The 20109-nt window shown below is 42.3% G+C and overlaps 1 long non-coding RNA gene and 3 other non-coding genes across 4 annotated transcripts; 2 read left to right on the top strand and 2 right to left on the bottom strand.

Moving 5' to 3' along the window:
• Positions 1-514: 514 nt before the first annotated feature.
• LOC140211237 (uncharacterized) lies at positions 515-4311 on the bottom strand. Its single transcript, XR_011889407.1, has 3 exons — positions 4154-4311; positions 3337-3515; positions 515-602 (listed from the first exon to the last, which is right to left on the bottom strand). It is a non-coding gene; the product is annotated as an uncharacterized lncRNA (long non-coding RNA).
• A 341-nt stretch (positions 4312-4652) lies between these two features.
• Positions 4653-4725, bottom strand: trnak-cuu (transfer RNA lysine (anticodon CUU)). Its single transcript has one exon. It is a non-coding gene; the product is annotated as a tRNA-Lys (tRNA).
• A 9061-nt stretch (positions 4726-13786) lies between these two features.
• Positions 13787-13872, top strand: trnay-gua (transfer RNA tyrosine (anticodon GUA)). Its single transcript is given in 2 exon segments — positions 13787-13823; positions 13837-13872. It is a non-coding gene; the product is annotated as a tRNA-Tyr (tRNA).
• Positions 13873-14135: 263 nt separating this feature from the next.
• On the top strand, positions 14136-14208 carry trnak-cuu (transfer RNA lysine (anticodon CUU)). Its single transcript has one exon. It is a non-coding gene; the product is annotated as a tRNA-Lys (tRNA).
• Positions 14209-20109: the final 5901 nt, after the last annotated feature.

Raw genomic sequence — 20109 nt, 5'->3', positions numbered from 1 at the left:
TTTATCACCTTACCATTCTGTACAAAATAATAGTCATTCTAGAGGTTCCAAAACAGATTCTCAGTCACTATCAACACTTTGTATTTCCAAAATATTTTCTGAATAATTCAACAATATTTAATGCAGTAATTCCCTTTTTGTTATGCTAAAATCCTTTTTACGTATAATTAAATATATCTCACACTTTAAAAGATGGTGGCATGCCTAGCTGCAGTGTCCACTCCTACTCCAACTAATGGTGTAAGTTGTTCGTCCTTTAAGTCTTTGCTATGTTTGTGTCATAACTGTACTTAATTATTTGTTAATTTATTAGTGGTAATATTACTTTATGTGTTGTGTGAGTGGGTTATCTGTAACCTGTAAGATACATCTGTTGTGCATCTTGTTCTGGAGGAACGTTGTTTCATTTGTCTTTATACATGTGGAGGGTTGAATGACAATGAACTGAACGTGAAAATACATCCAGAAGTGAAATTTGACAAAAGTACTTGTCAGTTAATGTATGGTGGTTACCTGTGGGACTGTAACCGTACTGGTTTTTAGAGAAGAGTTGCTCGTCAGTGTCAAAGTTAAGCCAGTTTTTCAGAGCACATAATGGTTGCCTATCAAAAATAATTAAATAGCCAAAGATTACTTATGACAAATTTACTAAAAAGTAAACTTAACATGTAAACTATTTCTTCATTTTCAGTTTTCAAAACTTTATTAGTGCAGAGACAGAATCTATGAATTTGAAAGAAAAAAAACTATTAAAATTCTCCCTATCAAGGCCATAATTTATTCATCTGTAATGTTGTTATTTTCTATAAGGAAAGAACCTCATAGGTTTGCCTGCAAAAAAAAACATAATTATTTTACCTTGATCAGCATTGAACATTTAAAGTATTTCTCATAATACAATATGAGTATCTTAAATTAATAATTTACACTTTACAGTATTAATTGCATATTATTCTTGTGCACATCAGACATGACAGCAACTGACAGAAGCCGCCATAGCGCACTGACGAAATCCCACCAACCTGCCTTCATAAAACTCCAAATTCACTGACAAGACAGATGTAGAAATATCAGCATCCTCTCCCAGACTGACATCACCATTGTTGAGGCTTAGATCGTATTCAACCTGATCCAATGCATAAGCTAGTGTATTGTCTGCATACCTGACACCAGGCTTCCAGAACAGGCAATCCACTCTAATTCTGTCATGGAAAGCAGATCCAAATAGGACAGAGAAATCATTTCAAGACATCCTCAAAATCTCCTTGAAAAAATGCAACACCGTCAGAATCCCAGGCCCAAAGCCACTAAACTGAATGGGAAACAAATGGGAAAGCACAGAGCTCTTGGAAGCCAAATACAAACAGTGGGAGGAACACACAACATCCCAAACATCCAAGCTACCCACTCCATCAAAACCGTACCTGCCTCCCCGATACAATGTGTGGATATCAGACCCCACAGAAGCAACTCTGAACTCTGAGAAACTGCTTGAAAAGAAGATAATATTGTAGAGAGGGTACATTGAATTTGTTTAATTGAAGTCAATGTATTTCAAAACATTTAGGCTTCACCTAAACTACTGTGGCTAATTATGACCATACAAGTATACAATTTAGGAGCAGGAGTAGGTCCATGGATCTTCAAGCCTGCTCTGTAATTCAACAAGATCAGACTGCAACCACAACTCAGTATTCCAATCTATTCCCAGTAATGTTTCATGTCCTTGCTTAATGGCTCATTGCACCTGTGCATATAACAATAAACTCCAATTTGACCTTGAAGAATATATCTGAGACTGCTTTAAAAATATTCAAGCACTCTGTTTCCACTGCCCTTTGTGCAGATGAGTTCCAAAGATCCAACTCATTGTGAGAGAAAGCATTTTGCTTTATATTTTTCTGAACTGGTTGACCCACTACTTTTAGTGGCCTCCAGTTCCAGATTTTCCTACTAGAAAAGAAACATCTCCACATCCACCTTATCAAATCCAACTGAGATCTTAATATTTAAATTAAGTCACCACTTGCTCTTCAAAATAGGTGAACCTTTATTTATTTATTTATTTATTTAGGGCCGAGTAGGCTCTTCCAACCCTTCATACTGCTCCAGTAACCTCCAGAAAACTCTATTAACCCTAACCTAATAATGGGACAATATACAGTTAACCTACTTGGTGCATCTGTGGAGGAAACCAGAAACACATAACCTCCAAACTGATCATAACCTCCAAACTTTCGTTTTCACCACATCAAGGTTTATAAAGGGTGCTGAGGAGATACACCAGAGATAAAAGTTTTTAGCTTGGTGATGACCAAGAGAAGCTGCTATTGCCTTCTTTAGAGCAAAACTGAGATTTAATAGAAGTGTTCAAAATGATGAGTTTTAATAAAATTAGAGGATCTGTAGGCCACTGGTTGGAGAAGTAATAGCCAGAAACCTGTAATTAAAATATATATTTACAAGCAACACACACAAAATGCTGGATGAACTCAGCAGGTCAGGCAACATCTATGGAAAAGTACAGTTGATGTTTTGGGCTCAGACCCTTCGATCCTCCTTCCCCTCCCCATACCTTTTTATTCTGGCATCTTCCCCCTTCCTTTTCAGTCCTGAAGAAGGGGCTTAGTCTGAAAGGTCGACTGTTTGCTAATTGCCATAGATGTTGCCTGGCATGCTGAGTTCATCCAGCATTTCGTGTGTGTTGCTTTGGATTTCCAGCGTCTGCAGAATTTCTTGTGTTAATAATGATTAGGATCTGTATTAATACTGTATACTTTCATTTTGTCTTCAAACTTTGTCTTTCAATAGATGATTTAAATGACCAAGATTCAAACCCAAGTTATCAGTCATCCAGTTATCCTGTTGCTTCAGTTGTGGGCTAGGCATGCTGCCAGATCTAGGGTTGGATCTGAAACACCAAGGGTCACAAACATAGTAGGTTTGTGGCTATTGCAGGAGTCCAGAGTATTTGAATATTCCGATTCTTTTAAATTTGGGTTTATTGGAACATTTACGTCATTAGCATGTAACATGTAAAAAAGATGAAACAAAAATGTGTTTGGGTATTGATAGGAATAATGTCCAATGGTTTGGGAATTCTGCTGATCTGATGTAATCAAAATATCAAGTGTGCTGAGTTATTGGAGTTTTACTGTGTTATAGAACAGGCTAGCATCAAACCCAATCTGTGCTGTTGTAATCTGTCTTTAACTGTCCTTTAAACTATGGTTGAAGAATACAGTAAGTTTTTTTTCATGCTCAATAAGTACACGTGTTTGTAAAAAAAACCCACATGAACATGTAACAATAAAATGCTTAGAGATTTTAATTTACCATAGAATATTAGTGTTTGCGAATTCCCTCCATGATTTGTTACAGCACGCCATTCTGAATAGATCCTCTGCAGATAAATATGAAAATATTCTTTCCACCAACTCTCGGGGTAGCGTTGACACAAAATCAATGGATAACATGGGACACAATTCATTGTAGATCTCTTTCAGCTGTGGCAGCTAGAAAATAAAGGCCATCAGATGATTAGATATTCAAAAGTGGTGTGTTATAAAGTAATATTCAAAGACACTCAAACTCACTTATCTTTCTGTTGTCATGGTGTACACTGACTGACACAGACTTCTAGTAATAGTTCAATTTTAATATTCTCAGCCTTGCTTTAAAATCCCTCTTTACTGCCTCCCCTTCTTTACTCTGCACTCTGCATCACCGAATCAGTTCAGAGTTGAGTGAAATTATCCACGTCGCTTCTGGAGCTGATGGTTGTAGGCTAATGACCTTTCCTGAACTTGGTGGTGTGGGACCTAAGGCTTCTGTACCTACCTCCTGCTTGGAGGTAGTATCGAGAAGAGGGCATGACCTGGATGGTGAAGGTCTTTGCTAATGGATGCTGCTTTCTTGTGGCAGCGCTCTATGTAAATATAGGGAGGGCTTCCCCTATGATGGACTAGACTGTGTCCACCAGTTTCTGTACAGTTTTTATACCTGAGATTTGGTGTTTCCATGCCAACCTGTGATGCAACCAGTTGGGATCAAACGATATTTGTTCAATCCCATTTGTTTGCAAGGTTGAATATGTTAACGACTGTTTTACATTCCGCTATCGATCAGTGCACGACCTGAGCAAGAGCCTCACCTGACAAGAGCGAAGTAACCGCGACATCACCTCACTCTGCTGCTTTACTGTCAGAGAGCTGAATGCAGAAGCGATCAGGTCCATTTTCTCCTCGGGTAACCCCTCCATTTACGGACCCCGCACCTATGTGCGGCCGTACCGCCTCCTGGGCCCAACGACCAAACCACCAACCGCTCCCCTGGCAACGGGCGACTTCGGCCCTGTACCTACCGCAGGCGAGTTCCGGGGCAAATTAACCCACTTCACAAGTAACACAAGTCGCTGAAAGCAATAACTATCTGTGTGACGCGCATTAGATTTTCATTCTGGTGTTTCCAATTAACTTCGATCCAGGGCTAGAGGGAAGGGAGGAATTCATATTTTGTTCTCACTGCCCGGACACAATCGTCTGTCTTTGTATATGAAGGATGTGATCACTGTGTTTCATATAGTGAGACTTTTTATTCAAATGCTAATTTTTTTTATTAAAAGTAGGTTTAACTATTTTAAAAAACCTCAACGCCCAACGTGGGGCTCGAACCCACGACCCTGGGATTAAGAGTCCCATGCTCTACCGACTGAGCTAGCCGGGCTCTGGGACCTTATATTAGAAGGACTTATCTGTGGTATATCAGGCATCTGACTTTTGATTGTATGGAAATATCAGTATTTATTCAGATATTTCACACCCCAAGCAGCTTTTTTCCCCCAATAATTTCTTGTGATGTGAGCATCAGTCTCAAGGCCAATCAAGTACTCTCATGAAGAGGGATATTAGCTGCCGTGAAAAACTGCAAGTCACAAGAGATTCTGTCGACGCTGGTAATTCAGAGCAACACACTCAAAATGCTGGAGTAAACTCAGCAGGTCAGGCAACATCTATGAAAATAATAAAAAGTCGACGTTTCAGGCCAAACCCTTCATCAGGACAAAAGTTGCAATCATTCTGCTAAAGGTATTATCACAGTCTGTTGCACTGGAATTCTAAGACTTAGATCCAATGAAGATAAAGGAAGCGTGATATATTTCAAAGTTGAAAGTAACTTTGTTATCAAAGTGCATATACTTGAGATTCACTTTCCTGCAGGCATTTACAGTAAATACAAAGAAATACAATAGAATCAATTAAGGACCGCACACAACAAGAAGGACAAACAGCCAATGTGCAAAAGACAACAAACTGCGCAAATACAATAATAATATTTTTTTTCTCTCTCAGGGGAAGCCGGTAAAACCTGAGGTACCAGCATAGCCTAGCACACTCAGTTCTCAATTGCTAGGATCTTTTGGACTATTCTAGTGGTTTAAAAAAATCTAGTGGTGTTTAATAGTATTGTGGCTTTCTGAAGATTAACATAAATATTGCTGAGTAGGCCTAATTGTTTAATGCTATTGTGAGGTGACATTAGAATGATAGTAGTTGTAGATACTTCTATTAGGACGATGTTCCAGAGGCTTTCAATTTCCACTTTTAAAGTCAGCATATTTCTGGTGTTTTTCACTTATTAATTTCTGTACGTTGTGTGTGTTTGGAGTGGCTATATCTATTAAGTAAGTTACTTGTTTATCCTGTAATAGTATATCCAGACAGTTTATATGGATTGTCCTATCTGTAATAATGGATTGGTCATAATATAATTTGTAGGACTCTGACTCTAAAATTGGATCAGTTTGTATTTATAATAAGGTATAGTGTCTTTTATGAGTTTGATTCTTAAAGCAAGATTTCGGTGAATGATGTTTGTCAATTGATTGTGTTTGTGTCAGTAATCAGATTGAGTTAAACTGCTGCAGGATCTTTTAATTTGTTAGAGTGTTTCTAGTTCCCTTGGCATTTTTTGCATTTATCATCTTCAATTTGTTGGTCTTTTATTATGTATTTTTGATAGTTTATTTTGTGTTAACCAGCTTCCTGGTCCTGTATTGCCAAGAAAACCCTCTGTTTCTGGGAAGAGGTCTTCAACTCTGAGCCAGGCGTTCTATACTTTGTTGTTGATACCTAGTATGCTCAGATCATGGGGATGTCTTCCATGGAGGGTCATGCTCTTCCATCGGTTAACTTTTTCTTCTCTAGTGAAAATTTCTTCTTTTTTTGGGTTGTGCTTTTATATAAGTTTAGTGGTGTGTACTTCTTATCAGAATTACATATGTTGGCATGGCATGCTGAATCAGGCTGCTCTGTTTTATATTCTGCTAGCTATATTGCACCTTTCTTTGTGTTTAATGTTCTGCACTTATCTAGTCCAAAGTTCATGTTTATATCTTTAGAAAATAGTCGTACTATTTGAATTAATTGCTTCAGCTTAACTGATCAAGGACCGTATAATTTCAGATCATCTGTGTGTAGAAGGTGCGTCAAGGTATAATTCATTCGTTTTTGATTTGATACCCTATTTTTGTCTGATTCAGTAAATTAGAGAGTGGGTTTAAAGCTAGACAAAATCATAGTGGGCTTAGAGAGTCACCCTGAAAATTGCCATGGTTTATTTTGATAATGGTGGTTGTTCTTTTTTGGTTGCCAATAGTTAGAGTGATTATAGTACACCAAAGATTCATCAGATGTTATAGGAATTTCACAAGTCTTGGGTGTAGTTTATATACAGTATATTAAGAACTTACATTAACCATGAGTGTGGGACAGAATCAAATGCTTTTTGGTAGTCAATATAACAAAATGAAAGATTTCTGCTTTTCCTCCGGGCTTGATTTAGAATTGCGGGATCTATTATCAGTTGTTCTTTACATCCTTTCATACCCTTCCTGCTCTTTTGCAAGTATATTGTGGTTTTCTAAATGAGTGGTGATTAGATGTGAGATGCATGATGTTACAAATTTGTATGTAGTTTGTAAGCAAGTAATAGGGCGATATTTTGTTGGGTCATTTGTGATTTCTCCTTCAGATAAAAGATATATTTTACTTTCAAAAATTCAGGCACCTTTTCAGCATTTTTAAGAAAATTGTTGACATGTATTAATAATTATGGATGAAGGCAAGTACATTTTTATACCAATAATTATGAGTATTATTACTGCCAATACTTGTCCAATTCTGGGTATTTTTTATAACCTCTTTTAGTATGTTCATTTTAACTTCAAGTGGTTGCATGTCTTCAATTGTGTGTGTGCATTCTTTCTTCTTCCTAATCCAACTTGCTTCTTGACTGTGTATCTGTTTGATCGGATATTAGACCAAAAGTTAATTATCTTGGTGTTTGTTGGTAATTCTGTGCTAGGGTTGGTAACATTTTGATGCATTGAATTTAGTTTCAATGTTCTGTATAAACCTTTTCTGTATAAAACTTCTTCATTTTTATTTCTGTATAAACCTTTTTCATGTCAATAAAATTGAGAGAATACAGAGGAGGTTTACTAAAATGTTGACGAAGGGTCTCGGCCTGAAACGTCGACTGTACCTCTTCCTAGAGGTGCTGCCTGGCCTGCTGCGTTCACCAGCAACTTTGATGTGTGTTACTAAAACGTTGCCTGGGTTTCATCTCCTAAATTACAGAGAAAGGTTGAAGAGATTAGGTCTTTATTCTTTGGAGCGTAGAAGGTTGAGGGGGGACTTGATAGAGGTGTTTAAAATTATGAGGGGGATTGATAGAGTTGACGTGGATAGGCTTTTTCCATTGAGAGTGGAGAGATTCAAACAAGAGGACATGAGTTGAGAGTTAAAGGACAAAAGTTAATGGGTAACATGAGGGAGAACTTCTTTACTCAGAGAGTGGTAGCTGTGTGGAACGAGCTTCCAGCAGAAGTGGTTGAGGCAGGTTCGATGTTGTCGTTTAAAGCTAAATTGAATAGATATATGGACAGGAAAGGAATGGAGGATTATGGGCTGAGTGCAGGTCGGTGGGACTAGGTGAGAGTAAGAGTTCGGCACGGACTAGAAGGGCCGAAATGGCCTGTTTCTGTGCTGTAATTGTTATATGGTTATATGGTTATATTTTTCCTGAACTGATAATTCTGTTTTCTTCACCTGTTGCATTTCATTATCTATTGAGTCTGGCTTTGTATGCACCAAGCTTTTGTTTTAGTGTATAAATTCAACAATGCTTTAGTTAGGCTGATCATATTTTGTATGGACATTATATTTCCTTAGTATTTCCTGATCTTTTCTCTGAACTTTCTTGCTCAGGTCATCCATTTTATTCTTATCTGGATCAACTTTATCAACAGCATTCTGTGGAGGCTGTACATTTAAGTTGTTGCTATTACCATCAGGTTGTGGAACAGTTGTTGAAGTAATTCTATTTTCATCATTGGGGCAGGGGGGGATAGCATCTTCATTATTTTCCTGTATAGCATTGTCGTTGTCTTCAGGTTGGTTTCTTTCTGGCTCTTGTGCAACTCAATGTATTACTTGGTTTAACATGTCTATAAAGATTAAGTATTTTTTAGAAACATAGAAAACCTACAGCACAATACGGGCCCTTCGGCCCGCAGTGCTGCACCAAACATTAATTATCACTTTATGTTGATCTGCTATTTGTTGTAAGAAAGATAGATACTTTATTGATCCCAAAGGAAATTACAGTGTCACTGTAGCATTACAAGTGCACATATATTAGTATTAGAAGAGAAGTTGAAAGAACAAAAAATAAAAAAATACAAGTTACCACAAACAGTCCAACAAAAAGTGGTCATCATTTCCCCGGCTATAGATTGACTCATTATAGAGCCTAATGACGTCTTATAGCACTGTTTGGAGAAGTGCAGTTGTCTTAGTCTATTACTAAAAGTGCTCCTGTGTTCAGCCAAGATGGCATGCAGAGGGCGAGAAATATTGTCCAGATTTGCCAGGATTTTCCGTAGGGTCCTTTGTTCTAACACAGCCTCCAGTGTGTCCAGTTTGACTCCTATAACAGAGCAAGTCTTTCTAATCAGTTTTTTGAGCCTGTTGGCTTCACCTGTGCTGATGCCTTTGTCTGAGCACACCACCCCATAGAAGACTGTACTGGCAACAACAGACTGGTAGGACGTGTGAATGAGAGGCCTGCATACTCCAAAGGACTTCAGTCTTCTCTGGCCCTTCTTGTATCCAGCCTCTGTGTTGGCACTCCACTCAAGTCTGTCATGTAGGTGCAGCCCCAGGTATGTGTAGGTCCTCACCACATCCACGTCCTCGACATCAACAGTAACACCGAGCAATGCAGGCTCAGTCATCCTAATGTCCATCTCCATCTCCTTTGTCTTACTAATGTTGAGCTGCAGATGATTCAGCTTGCATCATTTAACAAAGTCCTCCACCAGGGCCCTGATTCATCCTCCCATCCTCCATTTATACACCCAACTATTGCTGAATCATCAGAGAATTTCTGCAGACGACATGACTCTGTTGTATTGAAAATGCAAAGTGTGAACAGGAATGGAGCCAATATAGTCCCCTGTGGGACTGTATTGCTATAATATAATAGTAAGTGATCAATTGAGTTAAACTACTGCAGGATCCTGTAATGTGTTGGATTGTTTCTGGTTCTCTTGGCATTTCATGCATTTATCATCTTGATCTGTTGGTTTTTTTTTTGATAATTTTTTATTCAGGATTCAGCACTCCATGCAAGCATATGTAATTCTGATAAGAAGTACTCACCACTGAACTTAAAACGAAAGCACAACCCAGAAGAATGAAATTATCACTAAAGAAGAAAAAGTTAACCAATAGAAGAGCATGACCCTCCATGAAAGACATCTCCATGATTTGACCAAAGTAGCTGTTGATAAGAATGTGTTGAACACCCAGTTCAGAGTTGAAGTTCTCTTCCCAGAAACAGGATGAGTGTCATAGGGCGGTGGCTGGGAACGGGCCCAAGTGCAAGACACAGACACTGAAGGACTAGGGACAGGACTAGGATATAGGGTGAGAGCAAGGACATGGACATGAAAACCAGGAACCCGGAACAGGACTGGACAAGAGAGCTAGGAGCCCGGGCTTGGACTCCGAGCCAGAGACTGGACAAGGACCCAGTACCTGGGTCTTGCCTCTGGCTCGGACCCCAGAACTAGGCAAGGACGAGGCTTGGCTGGCAGGCAGGATGAGGCTGGAGTCTTAGAGACTTGAGGCGAGGCAGGAGGCAGAAGATGAGGCGAGGCTGGAGGCAGGAGGCTGGAGACTTGTCCTGGGCAGGGCACGGAACACCGCCCGTCAGAGGCTAGGGACAGGAAAGGGACAGAACCAACCATAGGTAATGGCAAGACGACCTGACTTACCCGACGGAGGCTAGGGACAGGAAGGGACAGAACCAGCCGCAGGGTAATGGCAAGACAGCCTGACTTACCCGGCAGAGGCAAGTGACAGGAATGGAGCTAGGTACGGGGTGGCTACAGGACAAGACTGAAGGTGAGACGAGGTGAGAGTTACCATCAAGACCAGGCAAGGCTTCAGGCAAGGAAACAGAAGGCAGAGCAAAGGATACAAGGAGTAAGGACAAGAACAATCCAGCAACCACACCCTGGTCTCTGGAGGTATTTATGCAGCCAGCCCCACTGAGCATCAGCTGCCTCAATTAGAACTCAACAAGAACAGAAACAGGGTAGACAGGAAAACCTGGAGCAAGGGTCAATGGACCGGACCGTGAACTGGAATACGGACTTCACGGACCGGACCATGACAATGAGATGGTTAACACAAAAAAACTATCAAAAATACATAATAAAAGACCAACAAATTGAAGATGATAAATGCAAAAAATACCAAGGGAACTAGAAACAATCTAACACATTACAGGATCCTGCAGCAGTTTAACTCAATCTGATTACTGACACAACACAATCAAGTGGCAAGCATCATTCACCAGAATCTTGCTTTAAAATGGAAACTCATAAAAGACACCCTACCTTACTATAAATACATGTCTGATCCAGTTTTAGAGTCAGAATTCTAAAAAATTTAGGGTCTCGCCTCGCCTCGCCTCAAGTCTCCTGCCTTCAGCCGCCAGCCTCACCTCATGTCTCCTGCCTCCAGCCTCGCCTCGTCTCCAGCCTCGCCTCGTCTCCTGCCTCCAGCCTCGCCTCATGTCTCCTGCCTCCAGCCTCCAGCCTCGCCTCGTCTCCAGCCTCCAGCCTCACCTCAAGTCTCCTGCCTCCCGCCTCACCTCAAGTCTCCTCCCTCCAGCCTCGCCCTGCCTCATGTCTCCTGCCTCCAGCCTCGCCTCAAATCTCCAGTCTCCAGCCTCCAGCCTCACCTCGCTTCAAGTCTCCAGCCTCCAGCCTCACCTCGCCTCAAGTCTCCAGCCTCGCCCCACCTCAAGCCTCCTGCCTCCAGCCTCACCTCAAGTCTTCAGCCTCCAGCCTCACCTCACCTCAAGTCTCTTGCCTCCAGCCTCCAGCCTCGCCTCAAGTCTTCAGCCTCCAGCCTCGCCTCGCCTCGTCTCCAGCCTCGCCTGAAGTCTCCTGCCTCCATCCTCCAGCCTCGCCTCAAGTCTCCTGCCTCCAGCCTCGCCTCGCCTCGTCTCCAGCCTCGCCTCGTCTCCTGCCTCCAGCCTCGCCTTGTCTCCAGCCTCCAGCCTCGCCTCGTCTCCAGCCTCCAGCCTCACCTGAAGTCTCCTGCCTCCAGCCTCGCCTCGCCTCAAGTCTCCTGCCTCCAGCCTCGCCTCGTCTCCTGCCTCCAGCCTCGCCTCATCTCCTGTTTCCTGCCTCCAGCCTCGCCCCACCTCAAGCCTCCTGCCTCCAGTCTCCAGCCTCGCCTCAAGTCTCCTGCCTCCAGCCTCAAGTCTGCCTCCAGCCTCACCTCGCCTCAATTCTCTAAGACTCCAGCCTCGACCTGCCTGCCAGCCAAGCCTCGTCCTTGCCTAGTTCTGGGGTCCGAGCCAGAGGCAAGACCCAGGTACTGGGTCCTTGTCCAGTCTCTGGCTCGGAGTCCAAGCCCAGGCGCCTAGCTCTCTTGTCCAGTCCTGTTCCGGGTTCCTGGTTTTCATGTCCATGTCCTTGCCATTGCCCTGTATTCTAGTCCTGTCCCTAGTACTTCAGTGTCTGTGTCTTGCACTTGGGTCCCATCCCAGCCACCGCCTTATGACAGGTATACATTATCCCAATAGTAGTATCTCCAACTGGTATCATTCCAAAGTCACTATACAATAGTATTAGTCAATGTAGTCCTGTAGTCAATAATCAGCTCCTTGTTTCGCTGACATTGAGTGGGAGGTGGTTGTTGTGGCACCACTCGGCCAGATTTTCAATCTCCCTCCTATATGGTGATTCATCACCAGCTTTGATTCGGCCAACAACAGAAGTGTAGTCAGGAAATTTAAGTATGGCACTGGAGCTGTGACTAACCTCACAGTCAAAAATATTAAGCGAGAGCAGGGGGTTAAGCACACAGCCTTGTGGTGCGCCTGTGCTGATGGAGATTGTGGAGGAGATGTTGTTGACGATCCCTACTGACTGGGGTCTGCAAGTGAGGAAATCAAAGATCCAGTTGCACAAGAAGGTATTGAGGCCTAGGACTTGAAGCTTACAGATTAGTTTTGAGGGGATGATACTGTTGAATGCTGAACTAAGTCAACGAGGAGCATCCTGACGTATGCATTTCACTGTCCAGATCTTCCAGCGCTGAGTGAAAAGCCATTGAAATGGCAGCTGCTGGTGATCTGTTGTGACGACAGACACAAGTTAGGATGCTACGTGACTTAAAGAAAAACCCCTATGTAACATTTTCGTGCATCTATATTTCTATCCACCTGCTGCCCGTATCCTGAGTGATGGAGGTGTCGGTATTTTCAGAATGGCATTACTATCAAGCTGTTCTTAGTATTGGAATTTTGCTCCGAAATACATTTCCCGCCCTTTCTACTTCTATTATTGTTCAACATGGATTAGCTCTAACTGAGGAAAGGTAGTAGGTGATAATCAGAGGATATTTCATGGCTCGCGTTTGACCTGACACCATGAAACTTCTTGCGATTAGTGGTTAGTGTTGAGGATCCCAAGGACATTCCTTCCTGCTTGTATACTTTAGTACCATAGATGTTTGCTTGTCGTGTGAATTGCTATCTTAACTTTGAAGCGCGGTGGAGACTCAGTTGAACCCTGTGGAAAATTGGCTCCTGGAACTCCTAGAGGTAGGGGGAGTGTAGGAGATGGAACAACTCACTGAAAGCCTTCATATTATGTATAGTTTATTCGGAAATATTGGCCAGTGTCTGGACTATAGTGGGTTCACACAGGATCTTTTGTCCTTGCCTGTACGATGAGTTGGTTTTGCTAGATTATGCTCCAGACATTTTTTTTGGCAGGGAAGGATTTATGAACCTGTACCCTGCAGATCTAAGGTGTGGCGGGGTGGTGGGGGAGGGGGGGGGAATGGAAACTGGATTAGAATGATCTACTGAAAAAGAATGAGTTGAAGCGGCCTTTTAGTGTATTGGTTTGTGATAATACAGCAACAACAGCAAAATCTACAAAGTATTAGGAAAACAACAATCTTTCGAAGATGGGGAAAATCAAATTTATGTTCGGTATTTAGATTTAAAATTCTAGTAGTATGTACAAAAATAGTGTAATTTGACTACAATTAATTATTAAACGAACAAACAGCAGTTTGCAAAGAGTAGCACATTCTTAGATAAATCAATCAAAAACTATTGTGCAACACACTGAATAGAAATGAGTTGGCTTCATCCTTCTTAAATTCTTCTGAGCAAGAACTTTCCCAGGCCTTCGATAGCTCAGCTGGTAGAGCGGAGGACTGTAGGACGTACAGAGATATCCTTAGGTCGCTGGTTCGATTCCGGCTCGAAGGACTTACTTTTTCTTCCGTGAGAAGCTTAACTACTGCTTGTTTTAAACATTTAATTTTTAGTATTTTTCTCTCGCAATATTTATTTCATGCTCCATCATTCACACGGGCTAAAGACCACCGGCAATATCCTAGCGGCGACATCAGAACAGCTGAGGACACAAATTAAAATTCTGTCCGAATCAGAATCTAAAGATCAGGAAACTATCGTACGCAATGACATCATAAGCATCTTATTAGAATAGTGCGCTGAACTTCGTATTCAGAGCCCGGCTAGCTCAGTCGGTAGAGCATGGGACTCTTAATCCCAGGGTCGTGGGTTCGAGCCCCACGTTGGGCGCTGTTGTTTTTAATATCTTTCATTCTCAGTTTATCGTCTGTATTTTTAAAATGAGAATAAAGAACATTGATTTACTAATATTTAAATATTATTTTAATTTAAGATTTCCAGTATCTATCGTATTTAGAAATCATAAAATACTGAAAACAGCTAATTAGTAGGTATTTGTAGAAAGAGTGTAGGGTAACATAATTGGGAGAAATATACATAATTCACAAACACTGCTATTGAGCTGGGGTTTCGCTTTAAGAGGCTGGTGTCTGACGTGATGACGTTTTACGTAAGAAGTTTCAGTGCGTTTTTGTGTTTAGGTTTTGGAGTTGAATAAAATGTGTTACCGGTTTCATTAAACATAAAACGCCTCACTTCGTTTTATTTGCGAAAACAGGAGAAACAATTGATATTGCAAACTCTTCTTCATGTTAGTTGTCGGTCGCAGAAAAAAAAGAGAACTAAGGAAATATCTCTGATACAGGGAGATCAGATGACCTAATGTGATTAAATAACAGTTAAAATAAAATTAAGCCCGAATAATATGTCGAAGCTTTCTCATATGGCACCTTTGGGGCCTGATTGGTGCCTCAACACAGAAAGTGCCTCGATCATCTTCCTCTAAGCGCGAGAACTGTTTTTAAATTTGTGGGTTAGTTGTGGGACTCAGAGCCTACGTAAATCAAAATGCTGTCAGTCAGCTGAGATTGCAACAGAGCTATACTGTACTAAGATTGGGAATGCCTACCATTCCGTGCACAGACCGCATTTCGGGAAATCTGATCACTGGGTTGTCCTCTTACCTGCATGCAGGCAGACGCTGGGGAACAAGGAACCAGAGTGTGACAATAAAAAGGTGGTCGCGAGAGGCAGAGGGATGGCTACGGGATTGCTTCCAGTCGGTGGACTGAGCCGTGTTCAAGGAATCATCTGTGGATCTGAATGAATACACCACGGTCGTCGCGGACTTTATAAAAGTAGACAAGTGTGTTCCCACAAAATCATTCTGTCTTCACCAACCAGAAGCCCTGCGTGTGCCGTGAGATCGCAATCTGCTGAGGGCAGATCGAAAGCATTCAAGTCTGGTGACTAAGAAGGTTACAAGTGGTCCAGGTACGATCTCCAGAAAGCCATCTTACGGGGGAAATGGCAATTCCAGGCTGAACTTGAAGGATGCTCAACAGCTGTGACAGGGCTTGAATGCTGTCACCTCCTACAAAGTGAAATCAAGCGACATAGGTGACACACAAAGCGCTGGAGGTACTCAGCAGGCCAGGTAGCATCTATGGAAAATAGTCGATGTTTCAGGCCGAGACCCTTCATTAGGACCTGTCGAACGTTTCATCTTTTCCATAGATGTTGCCTGGCCTGCAGGTTTGCATTTTGTGTCTTCCTTTAGGTTTCCAGCACTGCAGGTATTCTCGGGTTTGTGACATAGGTGACAAGAAGACAACACTTCCAGATGAGTTCAATGCTCATTTTGACCATCAAAACGCACTCGCACAGCCCACGATAACCCTGTGATTTCAGTCTCTGATGCTGACGTGAGAGCATTGTTCAGGAGGGTGAACCCACGGAAAATATCCAGCCCAGATGGAGTACCTGACCGTGGCTGGAGTGTTGACCGAGATGTTTAAGATTTTGCTTCGGCAGTCTCAGGTGCCCACCTACTTCAAACAGGCTTCAATTATACCAATGCCTAAGAAGAACTTGGTAAACTTCCTCAATGGCTATCATCCAGTAGCATTTACACCACAGTGAATGTGTTTTGAGAGGGTGGTGACGTAACATATCAAATCCTCCCTGCAAAGCGACTTGGATCTGCTCCAAATTGCTTATCGGCATATCAGGTCCACGGCTAGTGCCATTTCATTGGCTCTTCACTCAGCTCTGGAACATCTGGGCAGTAAAGGTGCACACATCAGGATGCTCTTTATCGACTACAGCTTGGCACTCAATACTATTATCCCTTCAAAACTAATCAATATCAAGACCTTGGCCTCAATACCCCCCTGTCCAATTGGACCCTCCATTTCCTCACTTGCAGACCCCAGTTATTTCGAATTGGCAACATCTCCTCTACATGTCCATCAGCACAGGTGCACCACAAGACTGTGTGCTTAGACCGCTGCTCTACTCGCTTTACACGTATGACTGTGGCTAAGTACAGCTTCGATGACATATTTAAGTTTGCCGATGACAGTACTGTGGTTGGCCGAATCGAAGGTGGTGACCAATCAGCATATAGGAAGGAGACTGGAAATCTGTTTGAGTGGCGCCACAACAACAACCACTTAATGTCAGCAAGACCAAGGTTGTTGACTGCAGGAGGAAGAAGCCGTAGGTCCATGAGTCAGTCCTTAGCGGGGATCAGAAGTGGAGAAGGTGAGCAATTTTAAATTCCTTGGTGCTACCATTTCAGAAAGCCTGCCCCGGCCCCAGCATGTAAGTGCAATCACGAAGAAAGCATAACAGCACTTCCTTAGAGGTTTGCAAACATTCGGCATGACGTCTACAACTTCATCAAATTTCTATAGATGTGCAGTGGCGAGTATATTGACTGGCTGCATCACAGACTGGTATGGAAGCACCAATACAATACTCTTGAACAGAGAATCTTACAAAAAGCCAAAAAGCAGTGGATACAGCCCAGTCCGTCATGGGTTAAACCCTCCCCTCCTTTGAACACATATGCACGTAGCATTGTGGCAGGAAAGCAGAATCCATCATTATGGACCCCTACAACCCAGGTCATGCTCTTCTCTCGCTTGCTGCTGTCATCAGGGAGGTCCAGGAGTCTCGGGGCTCACACTACCAGCATTCAAGAACAGTTATCACCCCTCAACCATCAGGCTCTTGAACCAGAGGGGATAACTTCACTCAACTTCACTTGCCCCCATCGCTGAACTGTCCTCGCAACCTATGAACACAAACACGAGGAAATCTGCAGATGCTGGAAATTCAAGCAAGGCACATCAAAGTTGCTGGTGAACGCAGCAGGCCAGGCAGCATCTCTAGGAAGAGGTACAGTCGACGTTTTGAGCCCAGACTCTTCGTCAGGACTAACTGAAAGAAGAGATAGTAAGAGATTTGAAAGTGGGAGGGGGAGGGAGAGATCCAAAATGATAGGAGAAGACAGGAGGGGGAGGGATGGAGCCAAGAGCTGGACAGGTGATTGGCAAAAGGGATATGAGAGAATCATGGGACAGGAGGCCTAGGGAGAAAGAAAAGGGGGAGGGGGGAAGCCCAGAGGATGAGCAAGGGGTATAGTGAGAGGGGCAGAGGAAGAAAAAAGAGAGAAAAAGAATGTGTGTATATAAATAAATAACGGATAGGGTACGAGGGGGAGGTGGGGCATTAGCGGAAGTTTGAGAAGTCAATGTTCATGCCACCAGGTTGGAGGCTACCCAGACGGAATATAAGGTGTTGTTCCTCCAACCTGAGTGTGCTTCATCTTTACAGTAGAGGAGGCCGTGGATAAACATCAGAATGGGAATGGGAGATGGAATTAAAATGTGTGGCCACTGGGAGATCCTGCTTTCTCTGGCGGACAGAGTATAGGTGTTCAGCAAAACGGTCTCCCAGTCTGCGTTGGGTCTTGCCAATATATAGGAGGCCACATCGGGAGCAACGGACGCAGTATATCACCCCAGCCGACTCAGAGGTGAAGTGTCACCTCACCTGGGAGGACTGTCTGGGGCCCTGATTGGTAGTGAGGGAGGAAGTGTAAGGGCATGTGTAGCACTTGTTGCACTTACAAGGACCTATGCAACCTATGAACTTAATTTCAAGGACTATTCATCTCATGCCCTTGATATATGCACGACCACAGTTTGAGCCGCTTCAGAGCTGTGTGTCAGACATGTCTAAAAGCAGTGCTGGGGCCCCCCAGGGGACTGTATTGGCTCCCTTTCTGATTGCCCTGTACACCTCGGACTTTAGATACAACACTGAGTCATGTCATCTGCAGAAATTCTCTGATGATTCAGCAATAGTTGGGTGTATCAAGGGGGGACGGGAGGATGAATACAGGGCCCTAGTGGAGGACTTAGTCAAATGGTGCAAGCTGAATCATCTGCAGTGCGGCTCAACAGCGATAAACAAAGGAGTTGGTGATGGACTTTAAGAAGACATTATTGAGTATGACTTTACTGGTAGGATGCTGCAGTCAATAATCAAAGAGGAAATAGATGATCATTTAGGAGATTCTAACACAATTACACCTCATCAACATGGTTTTGTTAGGTAAGTTATATTTGGCATAGTTGCTCAAATTCTTTGAGGATGTAACAGGAGGTCTAACACTTGCAGTGCATTTAGATTTTCAAACGGCATTTGTCAATGTACTACTATTAAGCTGGTGCATAAGTTAAAAGCCCATTAGAAGAAGTTTGTTAGTATGGACTGAAAGTTAGCAGTTTGAAAGAAAACAGAATTGGGATAAATTGTCTTTTTCAGACAGGAAGTAAGCAAGTAGTAGAGTACTGTAGCAATCAGTTTTTGGCTCACAATTGTTCACTATTTACCTGGAGGAAGGAAAAGTATGTACATTTTCCAAATTTGCAATGATACAAAAATCAGTGAAAGGGCATGTTGTGACAAGGGTACTATGATTCTGCAGTGGGATTTAATGGCACCTTTATTAGGTAACCGCTACACCTACTCATTAATGCAAATATCTAATCAGCCAATCATGTGGAGGCATTAAAACCTGCAGACATGGTCAAGGGGGTCAGTTGAAAGGGGTCCTTCCTGTTTAGAGTTGGCTTGATGTGTGCTGGTTGGTGGTGTTGGACTGTGAGTGGTGTGGGGATGTTGGAAATAATGTAGGTTCAGGTAAAGGGAGGATCTGGAAAATGAACTGGAAATGGGGTGTTTGGGAGAGTGTGGAATGATGTTGAATCTAGGTCTGGAAAAAGATACATAATATTGGGATGATTTCTAGTGATGGAGGGGAAGGGTGGGAGTTTTTGGAGTGATTGCAGAAGAATTTTTATATATTTCTCATCTCGTGTCTTAATGATGGAAGGGAGGGGTACATGATTTAATGTTCATAGTGGTTCTGAAACTGCTGTAGATTTAACTTTAGTTTCAAACATACTGGCTGGAGTGAGTATGTGGGATGTTATGGGTGATGAAACATTTGGGGAGTGATCATTTCCCTACATTTATAAGTTTGGGTTTGGATTTATATAGGTGCAGGAGGCCAGTTTTAGGAGGTGGAATTTTGGTAAAATAAATTGGGAGAAGTTTAAGGTTTTATGTGAAGAATGTCTCTCGGGGCTGAATGTTGAGGATAATGTAGATTTTTGTAATGAAAGGTTATGTCACATTATTCATCAAACTGATTTCTATTAAAAACGGCATAATAGGTGAAAGGCTGCACTATGGTGGACTGAGGAGTGTGCAGAGGCAATTAGGGAGTGAAATGAGGCATTTAGGAAAGTTAAGAATTATTAATCTCCAAGTGATTCTAAGTATAAAAGTGCACTGGCTGCAGTGAGGAGAGTGATGAAGGTTTACTGGAGGTCATATCATGATAATGTTGGAAGGGATATTAAACTTGGTGATGTTTGGGGAACGATTAAGAAAATGGGTGGGATTCATCAGGATAATAATATTCCAGTATTGACTGATGAAGGTAAAATGATTGGTAATGACATAGGGAAGGTTGTGTTACTGGCTAGGTCATTTGCTGCAATTTATAATCAAGATAATTTAAGTGCAGAAGTAGAGATAAGATTCTAAGTGAATACCTGATGTGCTGGAAGCCAGCTGTAGCAATAATAGTATTACTGATGAGTTCTCTTTGTATGAATTTGAAAAGGCTATTATTAATGCAGGTCAGATGTCTCTGGGAAAGGATGATATATGTTATTGTATGATTAGACATGTGATTGACAACTCTCT

Source organism: Mobula birostris, chromosome 1 (assembly GCF_030028105.1).
Source record: "Mobula birostris isolate sMobBir1 chromosome 1, sMobBir1.hap1, whole genome shotgun sequence".
Lineage (NCBI taxonomy): Eukaryota > Metazoa > Chordata > Chondrichthyes > Myliobatiformes > Myliobatidae > Mobula > Mobula birostris.
Note: the sequence above shows the minus strand (reverse complement) of the source record. Positions and strands in the feature narration are given on the sequence as shown.